The 13,130-nt window shown below is 36.2% G+C and overlaps 2 pseudogenes; both read left to right on the forward strand.

Annotated features, from left to right (window-relative positions):
* The first annotated feature begins 4,311 nt into the window (after positions 1–4,311).
* Positions 4,312–5,128, forward strand: LOC116911757 (annotated as a pseudogene).
* A 6,704-nt stretch (positions 5,129–11,832) lies between these two features.
* Positions 11,833–12,414, forward strand: LOC116910937 (annotated as a pseudogene).
* Positions 12,415–13,130: the final 716 nt, after the last annotated feature.

Consider the following 13,130-nt stretch of genomic DNA (forward strand, 5'->3'; position numbering starts at 1 on the left):
CCAGGTTTAATTTAATATTGGTATGAGGTCCTCCATGAAGGTCTGATAGAATTCTGCACTAAACCCATCAAGTCATTTCCTTTTTTTTGTTTGGGAGACTTTTGATAATTGCTACTATATCTTTAGGAGTTGGGGACTGTTAAGATAGTTTATCTGGTCTTGATTTAACTTTGGTACCTGGTATCTGTCAAGAAAATTTCCCATTTCATCCAATTTTCCAGTTTTCTTGAATATAGAATTTTGTAGTGGGAACTGATGATTTTTTTAAATTTCCTCAGACTCTTTTATGTCTACCTTTTCATTTAGGATTTTGTTAGTATTGATGTTCTCTCTGTGCCCTCTGGTAAGTCTGGCTAGGGGTTTACCTACCTTATTGATTCTCGAAAAACTAGCTCCTGGTTTTTTTGATTCTTTGTATAATTATTTTTGATTCTACTTGATTTATTTGATCCCTGAGTTTGATTATTTCTTGCCTTCTACTCATCTAAGGTTTTTAGGTGTACTGTTAAGCTGTTATTGCATGCTCTCTCCAGTTTTTTTTTTTCTGTTTTTTGTTTTTTGTTTTTGGTTTTTTTTTTTTTTTTTTTTGTGCTATAGTTGCTTTTGGATCACTTATTCTCCTATCAGTAACCACTAATTCATATTTCTCTAAAAAGCTCTAATAAACACTATTTCACTAAGTAATCTTAGATGGAGTTGTTTCTTTGCCTGATCATTAGTGCCCTTTGTGGGTTGAAGAAATGTTTGTTAAATGTCTTCAGAAGAAAAATGACAAATTATGTACTTGACCTTTGGAGTAGAAATACATGAAACGTCATTTTGTGTGCTAAAGAAGACTCTTTGCCCTCTCAGTCCTCTGCACATCATCTGCCATTCAAAATCAGTAGGAAGAATAAGATAAATATAATAAATTTAATAATTCTTTTTTATTGTTGTTTCCCCAGCTCAAGAGCATTTAGGCATTTAGAATCTACAGAACTAGATTAACCTCACACATGAGAGAAGAATTATCTTCACACATTCTAGAGAAGAGCAGAATTGAGACTGCCTCTGATCAGGAACAGAGACAGCAGGAGCTTTGGCAGAGGAGAGGGCTTTTATAGGGTTTTTAAAGCATGAACAGTGAGCCATTAAAAAAACTACAGCATAGTGGGAGATATTGCTTGGTCACAAACTTTGATATGTTGTTTAGATATTAATGCTGCATCACCAAGGCAGGGATGTTGAAGTCTTGAAGCTTGGAAGAACTCCAGAAATTGAATGATTATGCCCTGGTCTCTTACCCTACAAAAAATATACCCCTTTGCACATACATTTTATTCTGAAGTATATACTCTAGAAAAAATTGTTTATAGACATAAAAGAAAGATGTAGAAATATTTATATAGCATGTATACAACAGGAACTTTGTACCATTAAAAATATTGCTGAATAAATTTTATGTTTCACGATTCAATATAGTGCAGGAATAAAGAAAAATATTTTAGGAGCACATCAGCATGAATACATTTACAAAAGATAATTTTTAGCACATATTATAATAAATCAAATAGATGGATAGATATTTAATTCTACTCATTAAAAATTAATGAAACAAAACTTGGTACTATCTTTCAGGAACACATAGCACAATGTATTTTAAAAAGGAAATAAATTAGTATGACAAAATTCAGTATTCTGCTTGCATATTCAGTGCATAGAAAAAGGCAAAAACAACTTAGATTATCACACCTTCTAACATGTTATTCCTTAAAATTAATAAGGTTTATTCTTAAATACATAGTAGTATCACAAACACAAATTTATGCTTCTGCATTATGTAGGAAGTATACATATCTATATTATATCTATATAAAATGAATGCACAATGCTTTCACCCTTTCAGTAATTACTTGATTGTGGCTCTGTGTGTATTTGACACACTGTCATTTACTAGATATAATGAGTTGATATTCCTTAGAAGAAAGGTCACACGTTAGAAATCTAGAAGCCTTGTAGCAATCATAGATCCTTACAAAACCTTTTAAAGATAAATTTATTGAATTTTATGTGCATGAATGCTCAAGTGCATATATATATATATATGCACAGTGCCTGTGCTCTGGAAGTCAGAACTCCATATCAGCTCCTTGAGACTGGTTTTATGTGTTTCTGAACCAACATGTGGGTACTGATAACAGAACCATGGTCCTCTACAAAAGCAGCAAGTGCAAGTGCTCCTAAACATGATAATAGCTCATAGTTCATACACATACACACATAAATAGACATATATGCTATACACACAACACAGAAAAGGCAAAATATAAAAATACTTATAGTATTTTTGTAAACAAGTACATGAGCCAAGAATTTGTTTAAATATATTTGCAATTAATTAATATCAAAATAATTCCATAGTGTCACTTATTACTGACAAATGTACCAGATTATGTTTTAATAATTTTTAAAATTTTGGTGCTATTAAAACGATCTTTTAATTTTAAAATAAACATGTGTATTAAGCTATATGATGCATTACTCAAAGAGATTAGCTTATTTTTCTTTTCCCTTTTTTTCATTAGATTTTTTTGCTTACATTTCAAATGTTATTTTCTTTCCCAGTTTGCTGGCCATAAGCCCCCATTCCATCCCCTTCCCATTTTTTGATAAGGGTGTTCCCTTCCCCAACCATCTCTCTTCCAGTCTTCCCCCGACATTCCCCTACACTGTGGGATACAACCTTGGCAGGTATTGTTGTTTTTATGGGGTTGCAAGTTCATTCAGATCCTTCAATCCTTTCTCTAATTACTCCAACAGGGACACCATTCTCAGTTTGATGGTTCACTGCTCGCATTCTCCTCTGTATTTGACATGCTCTGGCTGACAGCTATATCAGGGTCCTGTCAGCATACACTTATTGGCATCAGCAATAGTATCTGGATTTGCTGGCTGTATATATATGGGATGGATTCTCATGTGGGGCAGGCTCTGAATGGCCATACCTTAAGTCTCTGCTTCATACTTTGTCTGCATATCTCCTCCTATGAATATTATTGTTCCCTTTCTAAGAAGGATTGAATTATCTGCACTTTGGTCATCCTTCTTCTTGAGCTTCATGTGTTCTGTGGATTGTATCTTCAGTAATCAGAGTATTTGGGCTAACATTAACTCATCAGTGAGATCATGCTGTGTGTTCTTTTGTGATTGGATTACCTCACTTGGGATATTTTCTAGTTCCATCCTTTGCAAATGAATTTCACGAATTCATTGTTTTGAAGAGCTGAGTAGTATCCCATTGTGTAGATACAACATATTTTCTGTATCTTTTCATCTGAGTTCTTTCCAGCTTCTGGTAAATATAAATATAGCTGATATGAACATAGTGTAGCATGTATCCTTGCTATATGTTGGAGCATATTTGGGTGTATGCCCAGAAAAGGTATAGCCGAATCCTCAGGTAGTACCATGGACAATTTTCTGAGGAACCTCCAGATTGATTTCTAGAGTGGTTGTACCAGTCTCCAATCTCACCAACAATTAAGGAGAGTTCCTCTTTTTTTCCACATCTTTGCCAGCATCTGTTTTCTCCTGAGTTTTTGATCTTAGCCATTCTGACTGGTATGAAGTAGAATCTCAGGGGTGACTTGATTTGCAGTTCCCTGATAAAAAAAAGAATGTTGAACATTCCTTCAGGTACTTCTCAGCCATTTGTTATTCCTCAGCTGAGAATTCTTTGTTTAGGTCTGTATCTCATTATTAATAGGATTATTATTATTAACTCTCTGGAGTCTAACTCATTGAGCTTTTTTATATTTTGGATATTAGCCCTCTATTGGATATAGGGTTGGTAACGATCTTTTCCCTATCTGTTGGTTCCTCTTTTGTCCTAATGACAGTATCCTTTGCCTTACAGAAGCTTTGCAGTTCTATAAGGTCCCATTTATTGATTTGCAATCTTAGAGCATAAGCCATTGATACTTTGTTCAGGAAGATTTCCCCAGTACCCATATGCTCCAGGCTCTTCCTCAATTTTTCGTCTATTAGTTTTACTGTATCTGGTTTTATGTGGAGGTCCTTGATCGACTTGGACTTAAGCTTTGTAAAGGGCGATAAGAATGGGTCAATTTGCATTCTTCTACATGCTGACCTCCAGTTGATCGAGTACCATATGTTGAAACTGCTATCTCTTTTCTACAGGAACATTTTTGCTCCTTTGTCAAAGATCAAGTGACCATAGGTGTGTGGGTTCATTTCTGGGTCTTAAATTCTATTCCACTAATGTGGGGGTCAGAGTAGAAACAGGTGTGAGTGGAAGCAACAGAAGGAGTCATGGCTGCCAAAGTGTTTTAGTCCATCGGAAAGTTTGGCCTGGCTTTAGCAGTTGCAGGAGTCCTGGTGAACTCTGCTTTATATAAAGTGGATGCTGGACACAGAGCTGTCATCTTCGACCGATTCCGTGGCATACGGGACATTGTGTTAGGGGAAGGGTCTCACTTTCTCATCCCTTGGGTACAGAAGCCAATCATCTTTGACTGCCGCCACTCTGAAACACGGAATGTACCCGTCATCACTGGTAGCAAAGACTTGCAGAATGTCAACATCACACTACGGATCCTCTTCTGGCCAGTGACCAGCCAGCTTCCTCGTATCTATACCAGCATTGGTGAGGACTATGATGAGTGGGTGCTGCCATCTATCACCACAAAAATCCTCAAGTCGGTGGTGGCTCGATTCGATGCTGGAGAATTGATTACCCAGCGAGAGCTGGTCTCCGAGCAGGTGAGCGATGACCTCACAGAGTGAGCAGCAACATTTGGGCTCATCCTGGATGACCTATCTCTGAAACATCTGACCTTCGGGAAGGAGTTCACAGAGGCGGTGGAAACCAAACAAGTGTCTCAGCAGGAAGCAGAGAGCCAGATTTGTAGTGAAAAACACTGAGCAGCAGAAGGCAGCCATCATCTCTGCTGAGGGGGATTCCAAGGCGACCAAGCTGATCGCCAACTCACTGGCCACCACCAGTGATGGCCTGATCGAGCTGCAAACACTGGAAGCAGCTAAGGACATTACTTACCAGCTCTCCGGCTCTCGGAACATCACCTACCTGACAGCAGGGCAGTCCATGCTCCTCCAGCTCCCCCAGTAAGGGCAACCATTGCTGTGAATGATGCCTTCCTTCTGCCCTACCCCAGAAATCACTGTGAAATTTAATGATTGGCGTAACGTGAAGAAAATAAAGGTAAAATCACTTTAAAAAAATTATATTGCACTAATCTACCTGCTTACCTCTGTACCAATACCATACAGGTTTTGTCACTATTGCTCTGTGATACTGGTTGAGGTCAGGGAAGGTGATTCCACCAGAAGTTCTTTTATTGTTGAGGATGGTTTTCTTGATCCTGGGTTTTTTGTTATTCCAAATGAATATGCAAATTGCTCTTTCTAACTTTATAAAGAATTGAGTTGGAATTTTGACAGAGATTTCATTGAATCTGTAGAATCCTTTCAGCAAAATGGCCATTTGTACTAAATTAATCCTGCCAATCCATGAGCATGGGAGGTTTTTCCATCTTCTGAGATCTTTGTCAACTTCCTTCTTCAGAGACTTGAAGTTCTTATCCTACAGATCTTTCACTTGCTTGGTTAGAGTCCCGATGAAGGAAGAGGCAAGTTATATTATTTGGGACTATTGTGAAGGGTATAATTTCCCTAATTTATTTTTCAGCCTGTTTATCATTTGAGTAGAGGGAAGCTACTGATTTGTTTGAGTTAATTTTACATTCTGACACTTTGCAGAAGTTGTTTATGAGTAGTTCTCTGGTGGAGCTTTAAGGATCACTTAACTATATTAACATATTATATGCAAATAGTGATATTTTGACTTCTTCCTTTCCAATTTGTATCCCTTGGATCTCCTTTAGTTGTCTGATTGCTCTGGCTAGGACTTCCATTATTATATTGAATAAATAATAGGAGAGTGGACAACCTTATCTAGTCCCTGATTTTAGAGGGATAGCTTCAAAGTTTTCTCTATTTGGTTTAATGTTGGCTACTGGTTTGCTGTATATTGCTTTTACTATGTTTACATAATAATTTCTGAACTTTCCAAGACTTTTATCATGGTGGAGTGTTGAATTTTGTCAAATGCTTTCTCAGCATCTAATGAGATGATCATGTTTTTTTTTTTTCTTGTGGTTTGTTTACACAGTGGATTACATTGATGAATTTCCATATATTGAATCATCCCAGCATCCCAGGAATGAAGCCAACTCGATCATGATGAATGATCCTTTTGATGTGTTCTCGTATTAGTTTGTGAGAAATTTATTGAGTATTTTTGCTTCAATATTCATAAGGGAAATTGGTTTGAAGTTCTCTTTCTTTGTGTGAGTCTTTTTTTGGTTTAGGTATAAGCCGAATTGTTGCTTCATAGAAGGAATCAGGTAGTTCTCCTTCTGTTTCTATTCTGTGGAATAGCTTTGAAAGTATTGGTATGAGGTCTTCTATGAAGGTCTGATAGAATTCTGCACTAAACCTTTCTGATTCTGGGCTCTTTTTGGTTGGAAGAGTTTTAATAACTGTTTGTGTTTCTTTAGGAGTTATGGGATAGTTTAGATTGCTTATCTGTTCCTGATTTGGCTTTGGTGCCTAGTGTTTGTCTTGAAAATTGTCCATTTCATCCAGATTTCCTAGTTTTCTTGAACATAGGCTTTTGTAGTAGTATCTAATGAGTTTTTCTAATTTCTTCAGATTCTGTTACTATGTCTCTCTTTTCATTTCTGATTTTGTAATTTTGATACACTCTCTGTGCTCTCTGGTTAGTCTGGCTTATGGTTTATCTATGTTGTTGACTTTCTCAAAGAACCAGTTCCTAGTTTTGTTGATTTTTTGTATATTTGTTTTTGTTTCTACTTGCTTGATTTCAGCCCAGGGTTTGATTATTTCCTACTCTCTATTACTCTTTAGTGCATTTGCTTCTTTCTGTTCTAGATGTTTTAGGTGTGCTGACAAGCTGATAATTTATGTTAGTTACCTCCTGTGTCTTTTTTGGAGGCACTGAGTCCTATGAGTTTTTCTCTTGGCACTGCTTTCATTATGTCCCATAAGTTAGGGTATGTTTTACCTTAATTTGCATTAAATTCTTAAAAAGTCTTTAATTACTTCCTTTATTTCTTCTTTGACAAGTTAGCATTGAGGAGAACATTGATCAACTTCCATGTGTATGTGGGCTTACTGTTGTTATTGCTGTTATTGAAGACCATACTTAGTCCTTGATTATCTGATAGGATGCATGGCATTATTTCAGTCTTCTTGTATCTGTTGAGGTTTGTTTTGTGACCAATTATGTGGTCAGTTTTGGAGAAGGTACCATGAAGTGCTGATAAGAAGTTATATTCTTTGTTTTAGGATAAAGTATTCTATAAGTATCTGTTAAATCCATTTGCTTTATAACTTCTCTTAGTTTCTCTATGTCTCTGTTTAGTTTCTGTTTCTATTATCTGTCCAATGATGAGATTGGAGTGTTGAAATCTCCCCCTATTATTGTGTGAAGTACAATGTGTTTTTAGCTTTATTTTTTTTGTTTTTTTTTGTTTGTTTTGTTTTTAGCTTTATTAAGGTTTCTTCTATGAATGTAGGTGTCCTTCCATTTGGACCATAGGTGTTTAGGCTTATGAGTTCATCTTTGTGGATTTTTCCTTTGATGTACATGAAATGACCTTTCTTATCTTTTTGATAACTTTTTGTTGAAAGTCCATTTTATTCAATATTGGAATGGTTACTAAACCTTTTTTTCATCAGACCATTTGCTTGGAAAAATCTTTTTCAGCCTTTTACTCTGAGGTGGTGCCTGTCTTTTTCCCTGAGGTATGTTTCTTGTATGAAGAAATGTGCTGTGTTCTCTTTCGATATCCAGTGTATTAGTCTACGTTGTTTTATTAAGGATAGATTTTAAGAGATATTAGGTATAGTGATTGTTTTTTCCTGTTATTTTTCTTTGTAGAGGTGAAATTATATTTGTGTGTCTCTCCTCTTTTGGTTTCATTGCAAGGAAATTAATTTCTTCTTTTTTCTAGGGAGTAGTTTATATATTTTTGTTGGAATTTTCCATCCATTATATTTTGTGGGGATAGATTTGTAGAGAGAGATTGTGTAAATTTGGTTCTGTCATGAAACATCTTGGTCTCTCCATCTATGATAATTGAAATATTTTCTGGATATTACTGGCAGTTTTTCTATTAGTGTCTGTATGATTTCTGCTAGGATCTTCTGACTTTCATAGTCTCTGGTGAAAAATCTGGTGTAATTCTAATAGGTTTGCCTTTATATGTTGCTTGACCTTTTTTTCCCTTACTGCTTTTAATCTTTCTTTTTTGTGCATTTGCTATTTTGACTATTATGTGATGGGAGGAATCTGGTCCAATCTATTTGGAGTTTTGTAGCCTTTTCTTCTGTTCATCAGCATCTCTTTCTTTAGGTTAGGGAAATTTTCTTTTATAATTTTGTTGAAGATATTTACAGCCCTATAAGTTGGAAGTCTTCACTCTCTTCTGTACCTATTACACCTAGGTTTGGACTTCTGATTTTATCCTGGATTTCCTGGGTGTTTGTGTTAGGTGCTTTTTTGCATTTTACATTATCTTTGATGGTTCTGTCAATGTTTTCCATGGTGTCTTTCACCCTTGAGATTTTCACATTTATGTCTTGTATTCTGTTGGTGATGCTTGCATCTATGACTCTTGATCTCTTTCCTAGGTTTGCTATCTCCTGGGTTGTCTCCTTTTCTGGGTTTTTTTTTTTTTTGTTTGTTTCTATTTTGGGTTTGAAATTCTGGATGGTTTTGTTCAATTCATTCACCGGTTTGGAATGTGTTTTCCTGTAATTTTTAAGGGGTATTTATGTTTCCTCCATAAGTTATTCTACTCCTTTACCTGTGTTGTTCTGTAATTTTTTTTAAGGCAGTTATTTATTTCATTCTTAAAGTCCTCTATCATCATCATGAGATGAGATTTTGAATCCCAATTTTGCTTTTCTGCTGTTTGGATATCCAGTATTTTCTTTGGTGGGAGAACTGGGCTTTGATGATGCCAAGTATTCTTGGAATTTCTGGATTAGGTTCCTTTGCTTTTCTCTTGCCATCAGGTTGCCTCTTGTGCTAACTTGTCCTGCTGTCTCAGACAGTTCCTTGACCCTCATGTAAGGCTATGTGTTAGCACTCCTGTTAGACCTGCTTTCTTTCATCTGAATCAGGGAACAGAGAGGTGCTCTTGGGTTTGTGTGACCTGAAGCCTCCAGGTGGGTCGATTGGAGCATAGGAGTTTGTCTTACCTCTGGTGTCAGGTGTGTCAGTGCTCCAGACAACTAGCTTTCAGCTCTAGACTCAGGCAGATATCAGAAAGGTCCTGTCACAGAGCACTTCTTCCTTTGTGTGGGTGGCTTGGAGCAGAAGATTTTGTCTTACATCTGCTCCCAGGTGTATTGGCACTGCTAGTGACTGGATTCTGGCTCTTGGCAAAGGCAGAAAAACTGGAAAGGTCCTACCTGGACAGTTCCTGGGTTCCCATGCCTAGAGGGAACAGAGGGTACTAGGTGGTTTCCTCTTGGTTCAGGAATGTGGACGGAAGTAGTTGTCTCCTCTGAGGTCCTAGGACCGCATGCACTTCTGGGAGTCCAGCCCTCCCCGCAACAGGATTTGGTTACAGAGAGCTATGGGACAGAGTCAGCTTAGTTCTGTTCACAGGCAGAAACCAGAAGGTTCCTGCCACTGACTTCTCTCATATTCCTCTATCCAGAGGGCTCTAGGCAGGTTCTCCGTGGGACAGGAATGTGAGTAGAAGTGCCAGTCTCTCCACATCTCTCAGGATTGTCCATACTTCTGAGAGTCTAACTTTCTTCCCCAAGAGATTTCAGTCGATATTGGCTTCTCATTGGAGTTAGAGAGATGACTCAGTAGGGAAAATGCTAGATTCTGGCCATATAAGTATGAAAACAAGTAAGAAAGGAGTTTGATCCTATCACCTTAAAAGCTTTCCCCACCAGTGGACAATTGTAATCCAGGTGGTGATGAGGAAAAGAGGCAACTTGAACAGGTAAGCACCAGTCAAAATGGGGGAGAATACTCAAAATAATATGCACATATAATGAGATCCCTGTATTTTTCTCTACACTTCATGTATACTTATACATATATAAGTGTATGTACATACACAAAGGCACATGCATATGAACACACACACACACACACACAGAGAGAGAGAGAGAGAGAGAGAGAGAGAGAGAGAGAGAGAGAGAGAGAGAAGAGAAAGGGTATCTGTTCTTTGGCATAAAACTCTTTTATCATTTTACATGTGCTTAATTCCTTTACACTGCCTTCAGTGGTATTTTAAATAAAAATTTTTAAAAATTAACAGCACCAATCTTTGGTTTAATTAGCAGTTTATCATTCTAAATATAACCAGTATATTGTGAACACAGAACAATTCAATTATCTACAATATAAATGAGCAAAAAATATGGGTCTATAATTTAAATCTTTGTATGTGTGTGTGTGAAGCAATAATAATTAAGGAAGAGACCATGATTTGTAAGAAAGATATGACACATAAGTTATTGAAGAATAAGGGAGGGGTGAAAATGATGTAGATGCAGTGCTTATGTATGCAGGTTATAAACTTAACAATACTCATCTCTATTAAATAGAAGACTGGTCAGCATCACTTTGCCATCATTTGTTCTATGTATTTCCCCAAGAAAGCCCATTTTGACTCAAAACATTTCTGATTTTTGTGATGTTATAAAGGTTCTTGTGACCCAGAGCATTTCAGAATATTTGTACAAGTACAAATCAAGTACAGTTAAAACCATTTTCCAAACGTGTGTTATTCTTAGTGTTCTGGTTAAGATATCTGAGCAATCAAACATTGATGTTGAAAGTCTGATCTTTACATTGGCTCCCAAAGCTGCAGCAAACAAATCACTTAACCTTGGGTTTCAAGTTTTTCATCTGTGAAATTGAGATAAAAACACTTACTTGTCCCTTAGGAAGATGTGCAAATTTCAGAGAGTAACTGTAAGTAAATGCTTACCGTGAATGTGACTCAAGAAATAGCAAAGAATGAGCCTGTTCTTTTTCCTTCTATTCCCACTACTGTTCTTTTCTCCAGTTAAGGCCTGAACTTTTGTGGATCCGGTATTCAAATGCCAGAAATTGGAACAAAGTCTGTGTTAATAAAGGCAGACCTGTGTGGCTGCCATGCAATGCTTTTGTGTAATCTTCATGCTAGGATTCCTAAAAATATATCTTACAGGGCTACATTAATAATTTTATCAAAACATTAATGCATGAGAAAATATGACCTATTTTAGAATTTTAAAGTCTTCCAAGGTAATAAATCTACCTCCAATGTCTTCATTGGGCAAAACAAAATAGGAACTATGGATTCTCATGCTCAGTGTGCTTGGGTCGATTTTTCATTCCTTTTCAAGTTCTAGGGACAGAAGTCTCCCTCCTTCTCCCAAGCTTCCAGGATTTTATCAATGATTATGTTCTGCTCATCCACAGTCAACAGCAACCCAAAAAATTATTGAGAAAACAATTAAATTAATACACACGATCCATGTGCAAAAATTTGCTGGACTCAGACATGGAAATAATGATCAGATGAACTTTTGAAATTATGGGATCAATTTCACTATGCAGAAGGTTCCTGAAGTGAATAGGTAGATAGATACATCAGTACAGGGAAAAAGAAAGGTGCTATGGGTTATATGCATGTTAAGAATACGAAGTCTGCCACATGCCTGTAATCTTCCTCTCAGAAATGCCTGAAATTTTTGTGGGTGGCCATCTAATGTGCCCCTGATTTTATGCATGTGGCAGAGGAAGTCTTTATGTACCCTTCTGATGAGGACTTCAGGACTTCCCAAGAAGATTTGAGAAGTCCCACTGATGAAGACTTCATGCAGGTGTCTGTGGAAGACCACAGGGAAGTTCTTGAGGGGAACCTTAGACTTACTAATAATTTTAGACTTCTCAGAGAGAATTTTTGGACCTCACCTGATTTCAGAGGACACCATCCTTTTGTGAATATTGGTAACCTAGAAGGTGACAAATTTTATTTTGGAAAGTATAATATGAGAAATTTCCCTCAGGGAAAATTTATGCCTTAATTAAAATTAAATTGTGTTTCAGGTAGAATAATTTGTGTTATGATCTCAAATCTTCCACTCAAAGTCAGTACTAATGAAATTTTAGACTTTATCTATGGTTATAAAGTCATACCTGATTCAGTTTCAATAAAATATAATGAAGAAGGATTACTTTTAGGAGAAGCTGTTGTTGCGATGACAAACTATAATGAATCTCTGGCTGCTGTTAAAGATCTAAGTGGTAGACCCATTGGTCCCTGCAATGTTAAGCTAAGTTTGCTTTAGGGGGCCTTTCTAAGTAAACAGTTTTTTTTTCTGCAATATTGATTCAATGAAAGTACAGTTTTGTATTTTTCAAAGTTTATTTTTAATTATTTAATTTTTTTTTAATTTTACTTGTGAATAGAAAAAAATGTGTTATGCAAATCTGGCTTCCTTTTGCTTAGAAATGAGCATGCATTTTCCCCAGAATTTAAAATTAGATATGTTCTGCTTTTGATGGGGGAGAGGAGAGAATAAGTATCCTGAATGCACAAATTTCATTGATGTTATACATAAAACTCAATCTTGTAAAAAGTGTAGTTGGTATGTAGAAGGTGAATTTATCTGTGATGCTATTGGATAACTTAATCTTTGATTTTATTTTTAAACATCTTTTTCTCAGACTGTATAAGGAAATGAAGGCTGATTGATTAACAAGTTTGTCACTTTTATTGATAATTGCCTATAAAACTGTTTGTGGAGATATTGTGCTAATGTCTTTTATAAAGTCTAAATAGTTTAGAAAATGAACTTATGTGAAATGAAATTTACTTATGTGATTATCTCAATATTTCTGTTCAAAACTTTGAAAAGTTTAATAAAGATAAAAATTGCAATTGAAAAAAAATAATTTGAAGTCTGGTTCCATCATCTATGCAAAAGGAAAATAAGTGAAATTGTCTTGAGTCAACTCAAAGCCTCAGATTGATCATGTAATGACAATCTCTCTTGCTTTTTCA

Source organism: Rattus rattus, chromosome 10 (assembly GCF_011064425.1).
Source record: "Rattus rattus isolate New Zealand chromosome 10, Rrattus_CSIRO_v1, whole genome shotgun sequence".
Lineage (NCBI taxonomy): Eukaryota > Metazoa > Chordata > Mammalia > Rodentia > Muridae > Rattus > Rattus rattus.